At 24.1% G+C, this 13,832-nt stretch overlaps 1 long non-coding RNA gene across 1 annotated transcript in view; it reads right to left on the bottom strand.

Annotated features, from left to right (window-relative positions):
* Positions 1 to 3,719, bottom strand: part of LOC136977050 (uncharacterized) — a 44,591-nt gene extending 40,872 nt beyond the window's left edge. The window contains exon 1 of the long non-coding RNA XR_010881026.1: positions 3,664 to 3,719. This is a non-coding gene — a long non-coding RNA (uncharacterized lncRNA). The remainder of the gene's footprint in view (positions 1 to 3,663) is intronic.
* Between the last annotated feature and the right edge of the window lie 10,113 nt (positions 3,720 to 13,832).

The following is a 13,832-nucleotide window of genomic DNA, read 5'->3' as shown; positions in this document are numbered from 1 at the left end:
TAGCAATAATCACACGAAGAGAGAATTTAAAAAAAAAAAAAAAAATCAAAGCAAACTATATAGAGAGAAAGACGTTGCGAGGAGTTTATTATAAAGGATGGCAATAAAACTTAAAAACAGAACAGAGATCAAAATTTTATGTTCTAATTTTAATAAATAACTCAAAAAAAAGATTTAATTATCCACAATTTACTACAATTACTTAAACCTGATAAGATAAAGATAATGAATTACAATATAAAACTTTAACCTAGTGACATTTTATACAAAAATATCAAATTCAGATTACGACAGGTGAGTTCAATAGACAGTATGCCGCCTACTTGGGTGTGCGGAGTTTGTCCAGGTGATCAGATAACCGACTGTTTGTCTCAGACAGCCTGTCACCAAGCGCTTTTATCAACAGACTGACAAGAATTAAATGAACTCAGCGACTAATAGTCCATATTCTAATTTTGGAACTCGGTGACCTTGGTAGTGGTTATGAGCATCGTAAACAACATTGGAAAATAAGTGTTTATAGTGCTTTGACATTCAAGCATAGAGTTTTTTTTATAATTTCAAAATTTAATTTAATTATATATTTTTAAGAAGCGAACACACATTTTTACACAGATTATAATCATTTTTTTTTAAATCAACGTTTTACGATTAAAAATTCGCTCCGTTTTATAAATATTAGTTAATAAAATGATAGCTTATAGATAATAATTAAGTAATTTTTAAAGATGGAAGCGTTATCGTGCCGTAGAAAGCTATTTATTTGGAAAAAGAGAATAAACAAATGTTAGAATCTGTTGTATAAACATTTACGGGGTATAAAAATCTAAGATCAAAACCCCCGAAATGAAACAATTTTAAATTAAAAAAATAAGAATAACCACGAAAAAAAATTAAAAAAACAATATATTCTTTAGAAAAAAATATAAAAAAGTGGATAAAATATTAAAAAAATACTGTAAAGTTGCCAAAAGAAAATGCTTCTAAATCTCAGCCATCCATCCCATAATTCCAAAGTATAGTTTTGTGAATGTTTTTAATCCTAAGATCACTTATATTTTAAACAAGTAAGGCGCGGTACTTAAAAATCTCCGAGTTTGTAACAACTTGACGGTAACTTAAAAAGTTATTTATTGTAGAGCAGATGAAAATTCGCTATTGTTAAAGCAATGGTCATGAACAATGGAATGGACGATTGTGAGATAAAGCGTATTGTCATTGATCTCAAGTACGCTACTGCATGTCGGAAGTATCTACAATAGAACGTTGTTAATACGCAGTTGACGGCGATGTATTGTACAACTTTACGTAGATTTTTATCCACGACAAGTATTTGACAAACAGTATGGGGGACGGAAGGGGAAGAACTTTAAAAATTCTTCAAAAACGCTCCTCTAGTTGAAGAAAAATCGATATTACCTAAACCTCCGTTTTCTATTATTTCTAATTAATTATTTGGGGAGGATATAATTTAAGGAAAAAAATTAATCACCGTCTATTTCTCTAAAGAATCGTATAAAAAATATATATATATTCGGATAGGGAGCAAGTTTCCATCAACAGCATCCTTTATTTACGGGGAGAATCTGCTTAAACAGAGTACTCGACCCCCCCCCGAAGCTATATTAAGATATTATTAATATGTCTTAAAAAATGGCGATAATAAAACGTTAAAATCTGGCCCTGTGCCTATTTGTGATTCCCACATCGCGCAGAAATACGAGCTTTTCGACAGAACAGTGGTTCGGCTAAATTCGTCTACAGACATATTTTTGTATACCGTTTCCATGTTTGTTTTTCGTCCTATTTTCAAATATGTAGTGTTTGTTGACGTATAGACGAGCGAAAGTGTCTTTACTTTTATTTAAATAGGTGACGTTCTTGTCTTTAAGATCATTACGGAGATTAATTAAGATGAAGTTATTGTAAATACTCTGACATATATTTTTTTTTTCTTACTCACTTCTACGATTTAGAATGATTAAATATTCATCGATTATATTCGCGTAACGTTGATTTCTAAATGTTTTAAATGGAGCGCAGTAGCGATTAGGAAGTTAAAAAAAAATAATGGTTAAAAAAGTTTTGTTATTAACTTATTAGAGAATGGAGAATGGTTAAATTCGATATTAAATAGAAAATTTAGTAAACTTTATAAAGAACTTTCTATTTTCAGCCTTGAGCAGAACTTCATCAAACGTTCTTTGATGCAAGGCAATCAAATCGAGAATAAATCGGATCAGCATTTTCTAATGATGAAGTTTAAGAAATCCAATAAAATATCTTTTGAATAAAATTTCTGATCAAAGTTTTTTAAGAAAAAAAGAAGAAAATTTTCGGCAAATTTCGAAACAAAGAACAAAAATATTCGTACAATTAGACGTAACGCTGCATTTGATATAGTACATTTCTTCTGCACTAGAACGAATTAACGTTAATCGCATATATATCCTGCTTAATAAATATGATTAAGCATCGATCGATCGATGTTCGATCGAGTGTATAAAATAGTGAGTTCGGTGAATAATTATCTTCCCGTTTACAGTTTAACGTAGTGAGAAATTATGTATATAACAGAACAGAATAGACTCTCTTTAGGTTATTATATGTAACAATAAAGAAATCTAAGTAAATATAACTAAAGCGTGTAAAGATCTCAATTGTTATATACATTATATATATATATATATATGACTATATACGGTCATTCGTTCGATTCTTTATAGGAAGTTTTCGCTCATACTTGGCACAGTTAAGTTAGTGTACTAGTGATGTTTATAAGACGTTATTAAGATAACAGAGCGAGTCATAGCCGAAGAAAAGTAAAGACTTTTCTTCACTTTCTGTAGACATTGCGACTGTAGCTTTATCACCCCAACATTAAATTGATCAACCATAAGCAAAGGTCATAAAGTTCTCGGGGGGTAGCAGCTCCGAGCTTTTACTGCTTCTATTGTTTCGGTTCAGCCTCAATAATAAACTCTCCTACAGCTGGATCTGTAAAAATTGATATAGGAAACGATGGGACAGTTTAGTGTGGCGTCAAAAAAGATCTTTTACCTGAAGTTGACCGATGAATTTTATAACAGACTCGCGAAAAGTTTCAAGTAAAATTATCTATGTAATTTTCAAATATATATATAAAGTTTAGATTTATACAATATTTTTATATATAAAAAAGAATTTTATATATGAAATTTATTAATCGATTTAACAGGTAGAGATATCTGATAAAACTGTCATTTCGCCGTTAGCGTAGTACGTGACTGTCTGAATGAAGAATCGTCGGATACTTCAACTAACTGGAGAACTAAACCGTGACAGTGAGTTCTGTCTTCAACACTTTCAGTTCTTCAAACATCTTATTTTAAGAGAGCGATCACTTTTGTGGCTTTCACTTAACATATATACATTATCCCTTTTAATATTCACTTAAAAATAAAAACTAATCGTTTAAATTTTACTTTAAAATCCACTAAAAAGCAATCTAAAGTGTGAAATAATATCATCCGATATTAGAGGAAAATTTAAACACGGTTTTAAATCAATTTTTAACTTTTAAAATTATTTAATTATTATAGATTTATATAAATTTATGCCGTGATAAACGAAACGGCAACAAAGTTAAAATGAAATTTAAGAAGAATAAGCGAGGCAGTATACTTCTCTAAAGGAATTCATGTTGGAATTTATCATCCTGTACAGATACTTCCAATCCGATCTAAAAGCCCGGCAAGCCTATCTGAAGAGCTATTGTCATCTAAAAGACCACTCGAGGGATAGCTTTCAGTGGAGAATATCACGTCTTCTCACTCGTCCCTGTATCAATTATAAGGCTCTTTATCAATACCGTCCGATAAGTCAATATCCATAATTCTTTGTGAAGAAAACAATTTTAAAACTTGAACATGAAAATGATCTCATTTTCTAATAGTTAGTTTAATAAATTATTTTAAAGCTTTATGAATTAAGTTATATTTTAGAAATTTAAAGTGATTTTTTATGTAATTATTTACATTTTCCATATTTTATATATTCATTCGTTAAAGATGTGTTAGGTTTACATATAATAATATTATTATTACTACTACTATTGTTATTAAATATATATTTTATGATATTAAATCGTATAAAAATGTAGTATTTGTAAGATTTTCTTATTTTAAGGTTGGCTGAAATTTCAATTCTTTGATACATGATCACAGTTTTAATGATCTGATCGATGGATATACTTGAGTGGCATCGTCTAACACAAACGTGTACCGCATAATTCTTTGTAAAATTTCGGTCTAGAGATCGAGAAAAAATATACAAAATTAAATTTACGAGAGAAACTTTAATTTTTGAACTTCACTCTTTCTAGATCTTTTTTTTTATTATTGTTTTTCTTTTTTACATCACGTTCTTCCTTCATATACAAATTGCATTTTTTACAAATTAAAAATGATTAAAATGAAGACCTCTATGCCATTAATTAATTCAAATTCACTAATCTTATAAAATCAAAATCAAAATATATAATATGTAAATTATTCTAGATATAGAATTAAATTAAAATTCCTAAAAACAAAGAAGAGATATAAAGAATGAAAATGAAGCAGTCCAAAGATACTAAGAAAATAAAGAATAGGAAACCTTATCGTTGCTATCTATGATCTAAAATATTATGAAAAGACTCAAATGCACTAGTAATAAGTCATGGAAGAGTGCCAAGACATGATATATAAGACTTATTTATAAAGAGTAAAGAGTTTTCAACAAATTACAAATAGCTGATTGCCGGCTACATTAACATCTTGTTGAAAGACGCGCAGTACTCAGACATCGAAAAATTACAAGCAATTAAAATTAATTCTTTTTTATACTGCCAAAAATGAAATGACTGTCATCAACAAGGCATTGCTTCAAAATGTATTTTTACATAGAGACCTCGATGTCTTAAATACTTTTGGAACAAACGTCAGTCGACTTGAAGGATCTGCTTTGAACGATTGTCTTTTGTGACGTTAGTTAAGGTACTTTGTCATAAAGAAGAAGCTTGCCAGGAATTGTTACATTAGTCTTACTTATATATATATTTTTAATTGGTATGCAATTAATTCCAAATCAGAGAACTCATTACCATATTCCTAGTTAAGATAAGTAGAAAATCTCTAATGGTACAGTACCTTAAGGATTTTGAGTGGTAAGACACCATTGCTAAATATTGAAGAGCATAAAATATTAAAAATAATAATAAATAATATAATAAGTATTGCAAATAGTTGGTTGTTTTAAGAAGAAGAAGAAAAAGAAAATAATTAATTTCATTCATTAAAATTTAATTAACACGTAACTATATCTTTCCAGCGCCTGAAGAACCTAGCTCTTTGCAAAGTTAAAAATATTTGCATTAATGTTTAAAATACACTTTTATAACATTAAAAAACAAATTATCGTGTCATCTAGTGAAGGAAAATAGGAAAACTATTCAGGAAACAAAAGAAAAAAAATTATATTAAGAATCACTTTTTAAAATATATATATTTTTTTCTTTACGTTTTAATAAAATAGACACCTTTAAAATTTTAAAATATTTTATAATTTAACTGAAAAAGTTTAAAAAATAAATAACAATTTTAGCAAGGTTAACACAGTGATATACATTTGTTATTTACATGTCATATATCCAGGTAAAGATATAAAATATCAAGTACTGATTATATGTTAAGTTAAAAGTATTTAAAGATAACAAAAGTGTGTTTGTAATGTAACTTTACTTATTTAAATTAATCAACAAAAACATGTAAAAAAAATCTCATGATTTGATAATAATAGTTTATCAAAATTTGTTTTGGATCTTCAGAATTTAAAATTATCTTTTTTATGAAATAATATTGGATTCTATCACAAATTTTATTATTATTTATTATAAGAAAACAGTTATATAAATAATTTTGATGATTATAATTAACCTCATAATTATCAAAATTATAATGATGATAATTTTAATTGGCATTAAATATTCAAGAGAAAGATATCGATATTAAAGTTTTAATCGAATTAACGTGCTTAAACTCTAGAGATCTCCTTTAAAATAATCCATTTGAATACGTTAAATGCTTTTATATAAGTTAAATTTTGAAATTATAGCTTATAAATCTCCTATTATTATTTTATAATTTAATTAAACGGCAATTCTTAAACTGTTTCGGGTTTAAAATATCAAATTCAATGTTTCAATGTTTTATACAAAAAAAAACTACTTTCTAATTGGGTTTTTTTAAAATACTGTTTTTAATCATTCGATCTTTAATTAATTAAAGAAAATTCATCAGAATGAAAAGAAAATATGAAAAATTAAATTAAAATTTATCGCGTGTAATTTATATTTAAAAAGGAACAAAGTTATAAGTATTAGATATCATAAATGTCGTCATAGCCTTGAACATTAACATTTCGTTACAACAACTTTTTCAAGGTTATGATAATTATTCTAATCTACTTTTTAGTTTATTAACCTTTTTTTTTATTTTACTTTTTAATATAAAAGATCGTAGTGACTCCCTCTATTGACAGAAAAATACTTTAAAAGTGATGATAAGGAAGATAAGTTATCTTTTCTATGCATAATTTTTAAGAAAGATGATTAAAGTGCGTATTTAAAATTGATTAATTTTTTTAAACAAAGATATATATTTATATTATAAAATATATGTAAATTTTATATAATTTTAGTCACTCTTAACGAGTGTGCTGGGTATATGAATAATATCTCGTTGGGTATATCCTCTTTCAGGTTATGGCAATCTGATTTTGGCTTGGATATAACCTAGTTGAGAGTAATTAGATCTTTTCTAAATACGATCCAAGCGTTCTGAAGGGCTAGGAGAGTAACCCCCTACAAAAGAATTTCCTGTTAACAATTAAATTACAGTAACGAAATGCGTAACAATTCGATTAGTGATCAAATCAAAGAGCTAACGACAATTAAATCCGCTCACCATCGACGTCATTTTTGTAAGAAAAGTATTAAAAATCTACATATTAAAACATTAAAAATAAACGAAGTTTCGCCTTTTCCTCCTCGTTAAAATCTTTATATATTTATACAAGGAACAATAGTTCCTTTTTCTGATGTATTCTATTGTGTGATAGATAATGTTCAATAACACATTGTCTCCTTTTATCTACCGTTTACAAAATAGCAACTGTTGAAAATAGTAAAAAATTAAGTGTAGTTGAACTTTTTGGCCAATTTTTACTTTCCCGCATTACAAAGTGTGGCTTTGACAAGAAAGTATTTAGGTTATAGCAATCTCTAAAACATCTCTCGCTTTTCCACATCTGCTATCTTCTACTATCTTCATTAATTTTAAGTAATTAAAAGCTTTAACATAACATTTAAACAATAAAGCAAAAAAAAAAAAAAACGGAATGTATTTTTGTTTTAAATTACAATAATTTTAATTAATAATGAAACTAACACTTATTGACGATTTAAAAAAAAGCTGTCAAGATATTCCTATATATTTTATAAATATCTATAAAAAATACTTGAGATAGAGGCTTGAGATTTGCAGTATAATCGTAGGGAGTTTAATACACATTTTTATACTAATTTCATAATAAATATTCCTGTATGACTACAAATAGTAATAATAATACTAAGGGTAGAGCTTATTCAAGGGTTTGAGCTGAAGAAAGGGAGTAAGGGGATGAAAAAACAAGAGAGAAGTTCCTAGTAGAATTAGAAAATATTCAGAAAAATAAAATAAAATAAGTAAATATAATTTTAATGTAAATTATTTGAATTGATTGTCGAAATTTTAACTTTTTCTTAAATAAATCTGGTTTATTTTTCTTCAAAACATTTAGATTCATGATTTGTTATATTAAATAATAGCCTCAGAAGTAATTTCTAAAATTTTATGAATTAATACCTAAAAAATTATGTTCATAATGCTTATCTTATACACAACTAATTTTACTCAATCTTTTCTATAAATGCTCTCTGATTTATCATCAAAGATAGTATGCTGAGTTAATAATTTTAATAAGTAATCTTCACTTAAATTTGATAAAGTAAATCATTTTACTTAGATAATTATATGTAAATATTTTACTCTTTTAAAGTCTAAAATAATCTCAAAATTAATATTTTTTAACAAAAATATTTTAAATAATTTTCATAATAATCAACTTTACTAAAATTAAATAAGGAGCTATTAAATTTGCAACTATTTTTAAATGTATTAATATAATTTATACATGTATAATGAAGGATTTTATAATGAAACATTTTAAAATTAAAGTATTAATTAACTTTAATTTAATAAATAAAAATTAAAAATTTATCATCATATAATTCTAAAAAATTTATATAAAACTAATAAATAAATATTTTAATAATTCAATACTTCAAATTCATCTAAAATTTACACTAATTTACAATTAAATTAATATAGAAACTTATTCTGTTAGTGCTTTAATTATAATATAAATTGCTAATTATGATATAATAATTATAATACAACAGAATGATTTATAATAGCAATATCTTCACATTTCAAAAATAAAATAAATTATTATAAGAATTATGTTAAATAAATTGTTACATAAAAATAATTACCTCATTATTTTAGATATTTAACAAATAAATGTTTATAAATAATTAAAATAAAAAAGTAATTTTAAAAATTGACTTAAAATGATTAAAATTATACATTTTTTAAATGTTTTACTCTTTTAAAGTTTAAAATAATTCAAAAAACACATTGCTTTTTGTTAAAAAAATACAATAAAAAAAATTATTTTAAAAATTTAATATAAATTCAAAAATTTATCTTGCTTTTTGAATTATTTAGACAAAAGACATATTTAAAATGTTAATATATTTATCTCATTTTAAAAATATCTAACAAATAAATACTCCTGAATTACTGGAATAAAAATAATTATAAAAAAAAACTTTAAATCATTAAAATGTAGACCCTTTTTAAAATGTAAACCTTATATTTTATACTTTTAAAGCATTGTTTCTTAAGAAAAAATTTAAAATATGATTTTTTAAAGAGAAAAATTTACAATATTATAAACAATTATGACATTCAGTTTAAAAAATTAAATTAAAAATATTTAAAATGTTCATATATTTACTTCATTCTTTAAATATTTAACAAATAAATGCTCTCGAATTATTATACAGAAAATAAGTTTAAAAATATTTAAATTATTAAAATTTATACATTTTTTTTAATGTGAAATTTAAAATATTTTATTCTTTTAAAGTCCAAAAAGAATCATTTTAAATAATGTTTTTTTTAATAAAATATTTAAAAGACACTAAAAAAAATAAAACATTTTACATTTTAAATGTTTTTAATTTAATTTTTTAAACTGAATTGCATAATTATTTATACTATTGTAACATATTTTAAATTTTTTTTCTTAAGAAACAATGCTTTAAAAGTATAAAATATAATTTTCTAATATAATAAAATTTCTAATTATTTTTCATAATTTAGGCTTTAAAAGTATAAAATATTTTAAAGTTTACATTTTAAAAAGGATCTAAATTTCAGTGATTTAAATTTTTTTTTTAATATAATTATTTTTGTTCTAGTAATTCAGGAGCATTTATTTGTTAGATATTTTTTAAATGAGATAAATATATTAACATTTTAAATAAGTTTTTTATTTTATTTTTAAAAATAAATTGTTTGCAATATTATGAATTTTATAATTTGCAAAAAATCATGTAAATAATACTTATAGTTATATTAAATACATAATAAATTATGTAATTTTAATTAAAAAAAAGCATATTTCTAAAATATTAAGACAAATAAAATAACTTTATAAATTTAAATTCATTAAAATTCAGATCTTTTCTTTAAAAAATAAACTTTTAAAATTTTTAAGGATTAAAGTAAAATTCATATTATTGTAAACAATTATATAATACATACATATATAACTTATATATAGACAAGTCTTATATGTATATATACATATAAGACTTGTCTATATATCTGTATCTGTTTCCTGGTTAAAAAAACTAAATAAATAAAAAAAGCAAGTTTTCTAAAAGAATGCGAACGTTAGAAAACTTGTCCTTTATTTCAAAAAAGACTCAAAAAATTTGAGAAAGGATAGGAAGTATCGTATTATGGTGAACATTTCTATTTATAACCATTCGACGTTCAAAACCTCATTTATCTAAACTGGCAGTTTGTGCCAACATAGTTTAGTCAAAAAATATATATATTTTTAATGTTTACAATGTTTTATTTTAAGTAATTTTAATTATTTTGTAACAATATCAATGTAAGAAATCAACTTTATTATTATTATTTTTTTAATAATAAGATGATCCGTTTATGTTATAACATATCAATAAGAAAGTCTACTTATTCTTGGTTGAACTAAAGTTAAGTTAATTATAATCGAAACAGACACGACTGTTCAATCTGATAGACAGACTTGACACAACGAAAGGTTATTCCTGTCTTCGACTTTGACATTTCACTTTAATGTTTGACAATGATAGAAGGAAGATAACTTTGCCAATATTCATTTTCTCAACTGAATATAGATTACACGTCTGATAATTTACTATACTTCCAGAAATTTGATGGCACACACCATAACATTCTAGAATTATTTGGAAATTTACTCTGGTGACAAAAGTCCAAGTGTTAAGAAAATTGAAACAATTTACGAGGGGAAAAAATTCGTCTACTTTCATATCGTATATATCATCTTTTAAATGGATATTCGAACGAGAAATTCATTTTAATTCTAACGCGGAATTACGTCGTAAAACTGTAATTAAAATGGTAGTTTTAAGTATCAGATTGTGATCTTAGAATAAAGTAAAAAAATAATAATAATAAATATTTTATCAGATTAAACAAGAGCGTGTTTATTGAGTATGGAAAATTTGTTGAAACTTTTGATGTTAGTTCTTGATAATTTTCTTGTGACAATTCTTATGGCAACATTTTAAATATCTAAAAAGTACGCTTTTATTTGTTATACTAATTATTTATTTTTATATTAATTATTTATTTTTTAAAAATTAAATATTGATTAGAAAGGAGATAGTAAGGTGTTTTTCCTTCCTTTAGAAAGAGTTTATAAGTTTTGATTTAATACTATCCTTAGACACAGGATGTACAGGATAATATTTTCTATGAAAATCAATTAAAACTAATTGTTGAAGTTTTTATACGTTTTGATAGCAATTGTTTTATGTAAGAGCATCTGTATAAATGTTTTAGAACACTATAGATTGTGCTTTAAAGAATATCTCAAACAATTTTTATGAATTTTATTAGCAAGGGGTTCCGCGAGTAAAATTTATACAATTTATATCGAATAATCAATACATTTATTCATTAAAATCATGTTAATTAAAAACGGAATTGTTTTTATTACCATTTTTTTTCTCTCTCTTTGTAAAAATACATAACAAATACAAATGAAAGATCTAACTACCTCGTATTGTATAAAATGTGGTAAAAAACAAATAATAAGGCTACTGTATACCGCTTAATTAGAAAATTACAGGGATCATCTCGTCGCACGTGGGCCGTAGTTACCTCAACAAAACGAATATTAAAATAATAACATCGCTTTATAAAACTATTACTTGAATAAAGAAAAAATAAAGAAAATCTCAACAGAGTCAGTTGTCCCTTCGAAAAGGTACTGTACAATAAAACTGTTTTTAAAACAGCTAATTGATTTTGGACTATTCTGTATATAATTAATACAACGATTCAAATCTACGTTAAATCTAACATTTTTAATTAAAAAAATCTGCTGTTAACATCAGTTATTTTATAGTTTTAAGTCAGAGATAAGCGCCACAAACTGCAAGATTAAGTAAGCAAAGATCAATCTCAACTTTTCCCTATCATTTCTTTGATGAAAGAAATAAACTAGTTCGCTTCACAAATTCATCAGTTTAAATTTTCGTGTATAATTGTATCATTTCCAAATGATATAATCAAAGTTTACAGAAAATAAAAGTAATAATTCGGTAGTGAAACGAGAAAAGGTTTTTTTTTTTTTTTTCAAAGACAAATTAAATGCTTAATTAATTATACTCGATTCAGTTTCTTATTCAAAAATATGTGTTTATCGTACATTAAACGAAGTATTTTCGTTAAAAATTTCGAACTGACAAATTGCAAAGAATAAATACTACATTCAGTATATAATTAGCGATATGTAAATTAATGAGTATCATGTTAAAGATGAATGTAAAAATAATATTTTTTCCAGGGAAAAAATTCTCTTCGATTTTATTTTAATTCAGGAAATTTTTAAAGAGTTTTTTCCCTAGCATTTTCAACAATAAAATTACATAGTTTTAATGATAATACTGAAATTCTTACAATATTTAGTTTTTCTCGTCGCTCGATTCTAGTAAATAAAATAATGTGTTGTTAACATAAATAACTATTAAAATAAATAGCGAAAATAATATTACTTTATTTTATTTTATCACAACAAACATATTTTTAAATTTCGTTTTCTCCTCTTCAAATTTATAAAATAAATTATAATAAAATTGTAAAAAGAAAAGTTAATGGTAATGAAGCATAAGATTGCCTTTTACGTACAACAAATGCCAGTATTAAACAAGAAAATACAGAAACAAAAATAAATTATTCTAATAAAAATAATGTTATACATTTTCTCTTCTTATTTACTATAGTGAAGTATGTATCACTGTTTCAGAAATATCTTTAGTATGGGTTAAAGGTCAAATGATATCTTTGACTTATGTGTTTATACTAAATTATAGACTCTCTTACGCTATAGATCTTCTACCAGATGTTTTGCGTGTTCTTCGCATAATAAACCAAGTCGAGTTCTTATAATGTTGAATTATTTTAATTTTTCTTTTATTCTTTACATTATATTCTCAGTTATTTATAGGTTTTATTAGAACGTGTTTACGGAATCAAGTTGTTTATACTTATGTCGTATATTAATTAGTTTTCGGGCAATTAATCTAATGTATTAGAATAATAATAAACTCATCTATTATCACAAAGAGTAAATATTACAGTAGTATACATAGTTAATTTTTTAAAAATATTCTTTAAATAAACATGCTTCTGATCTTCTGTCGTTAGCTTTACTATTTAATTTTCTTTTATGTTTCATTTAGATAAATCATTTTTTTTTTAATATCGTTTTTTCTGAAGTGTATAGCCTATTTCATATTGAAAGATATATCCAAATTAGATTTATTTTTATAAAATTTGTATATTAAATCAGAATTTTAGACGTTTATATTATAATCTAAGTATAAAATAATGTATTTTAAAAGTTATAGATACATTTGTTTTGTATTTATTAAATATTTTTTTCTACTTAGATTATAAATGTTACAGGTTATAATATATGTATTGATTTTCAGTATATTTAATTTAGTATATATACATGCACTAGATTAAATTTATGGTATAATTTTATATTTTAGAAACTAACTAGATCATTCTGCCTAAAAAATTACATTTTTATTATTAAATGGATAAAGAAAATATTTTTATTAGTAAAATTTTTAATATATCCATTTACACTTTATACACAATAAAATACAAATTATCTGATATTAGTCTGTTGCAGGTATTTTTTGTCTTTTTATCTTTCTCATGGTACATGTCCATAATAAAATTTTACAAGAGAGGATTTGCTAACTCTAGATAAAACTTTAATTTTTCAAAATAATTATTTATCATTAATTACTTTAACAGTGATTTAATTCATTCTAAAAACAGAAATAATTACAGTATAAAGCTGCAAATAAATAAATAAAGTTTTTTTATTTT

The sequence above is a fragment of the Centruroides vittatus genome, unplaced genomic scaffold (assembly GCF_030686945.1).
Source record: "Centruroides vittatus isolate TY-2023 unplaced genomic scaffold, ASM3068694v2 contig_439, whole genome shotgun sequence".
NCBI lineage: Eukaryota > Metazoa > Arthropoda > Arachnida > Scorpiones > Buthidae > Centruroides > Centruroides vittatus.
The sequence above is the reverse complement of the archived record's forward strand: the minus strand, read 5'-3'. Positions and strand labels throughout refer to the sequence as shown.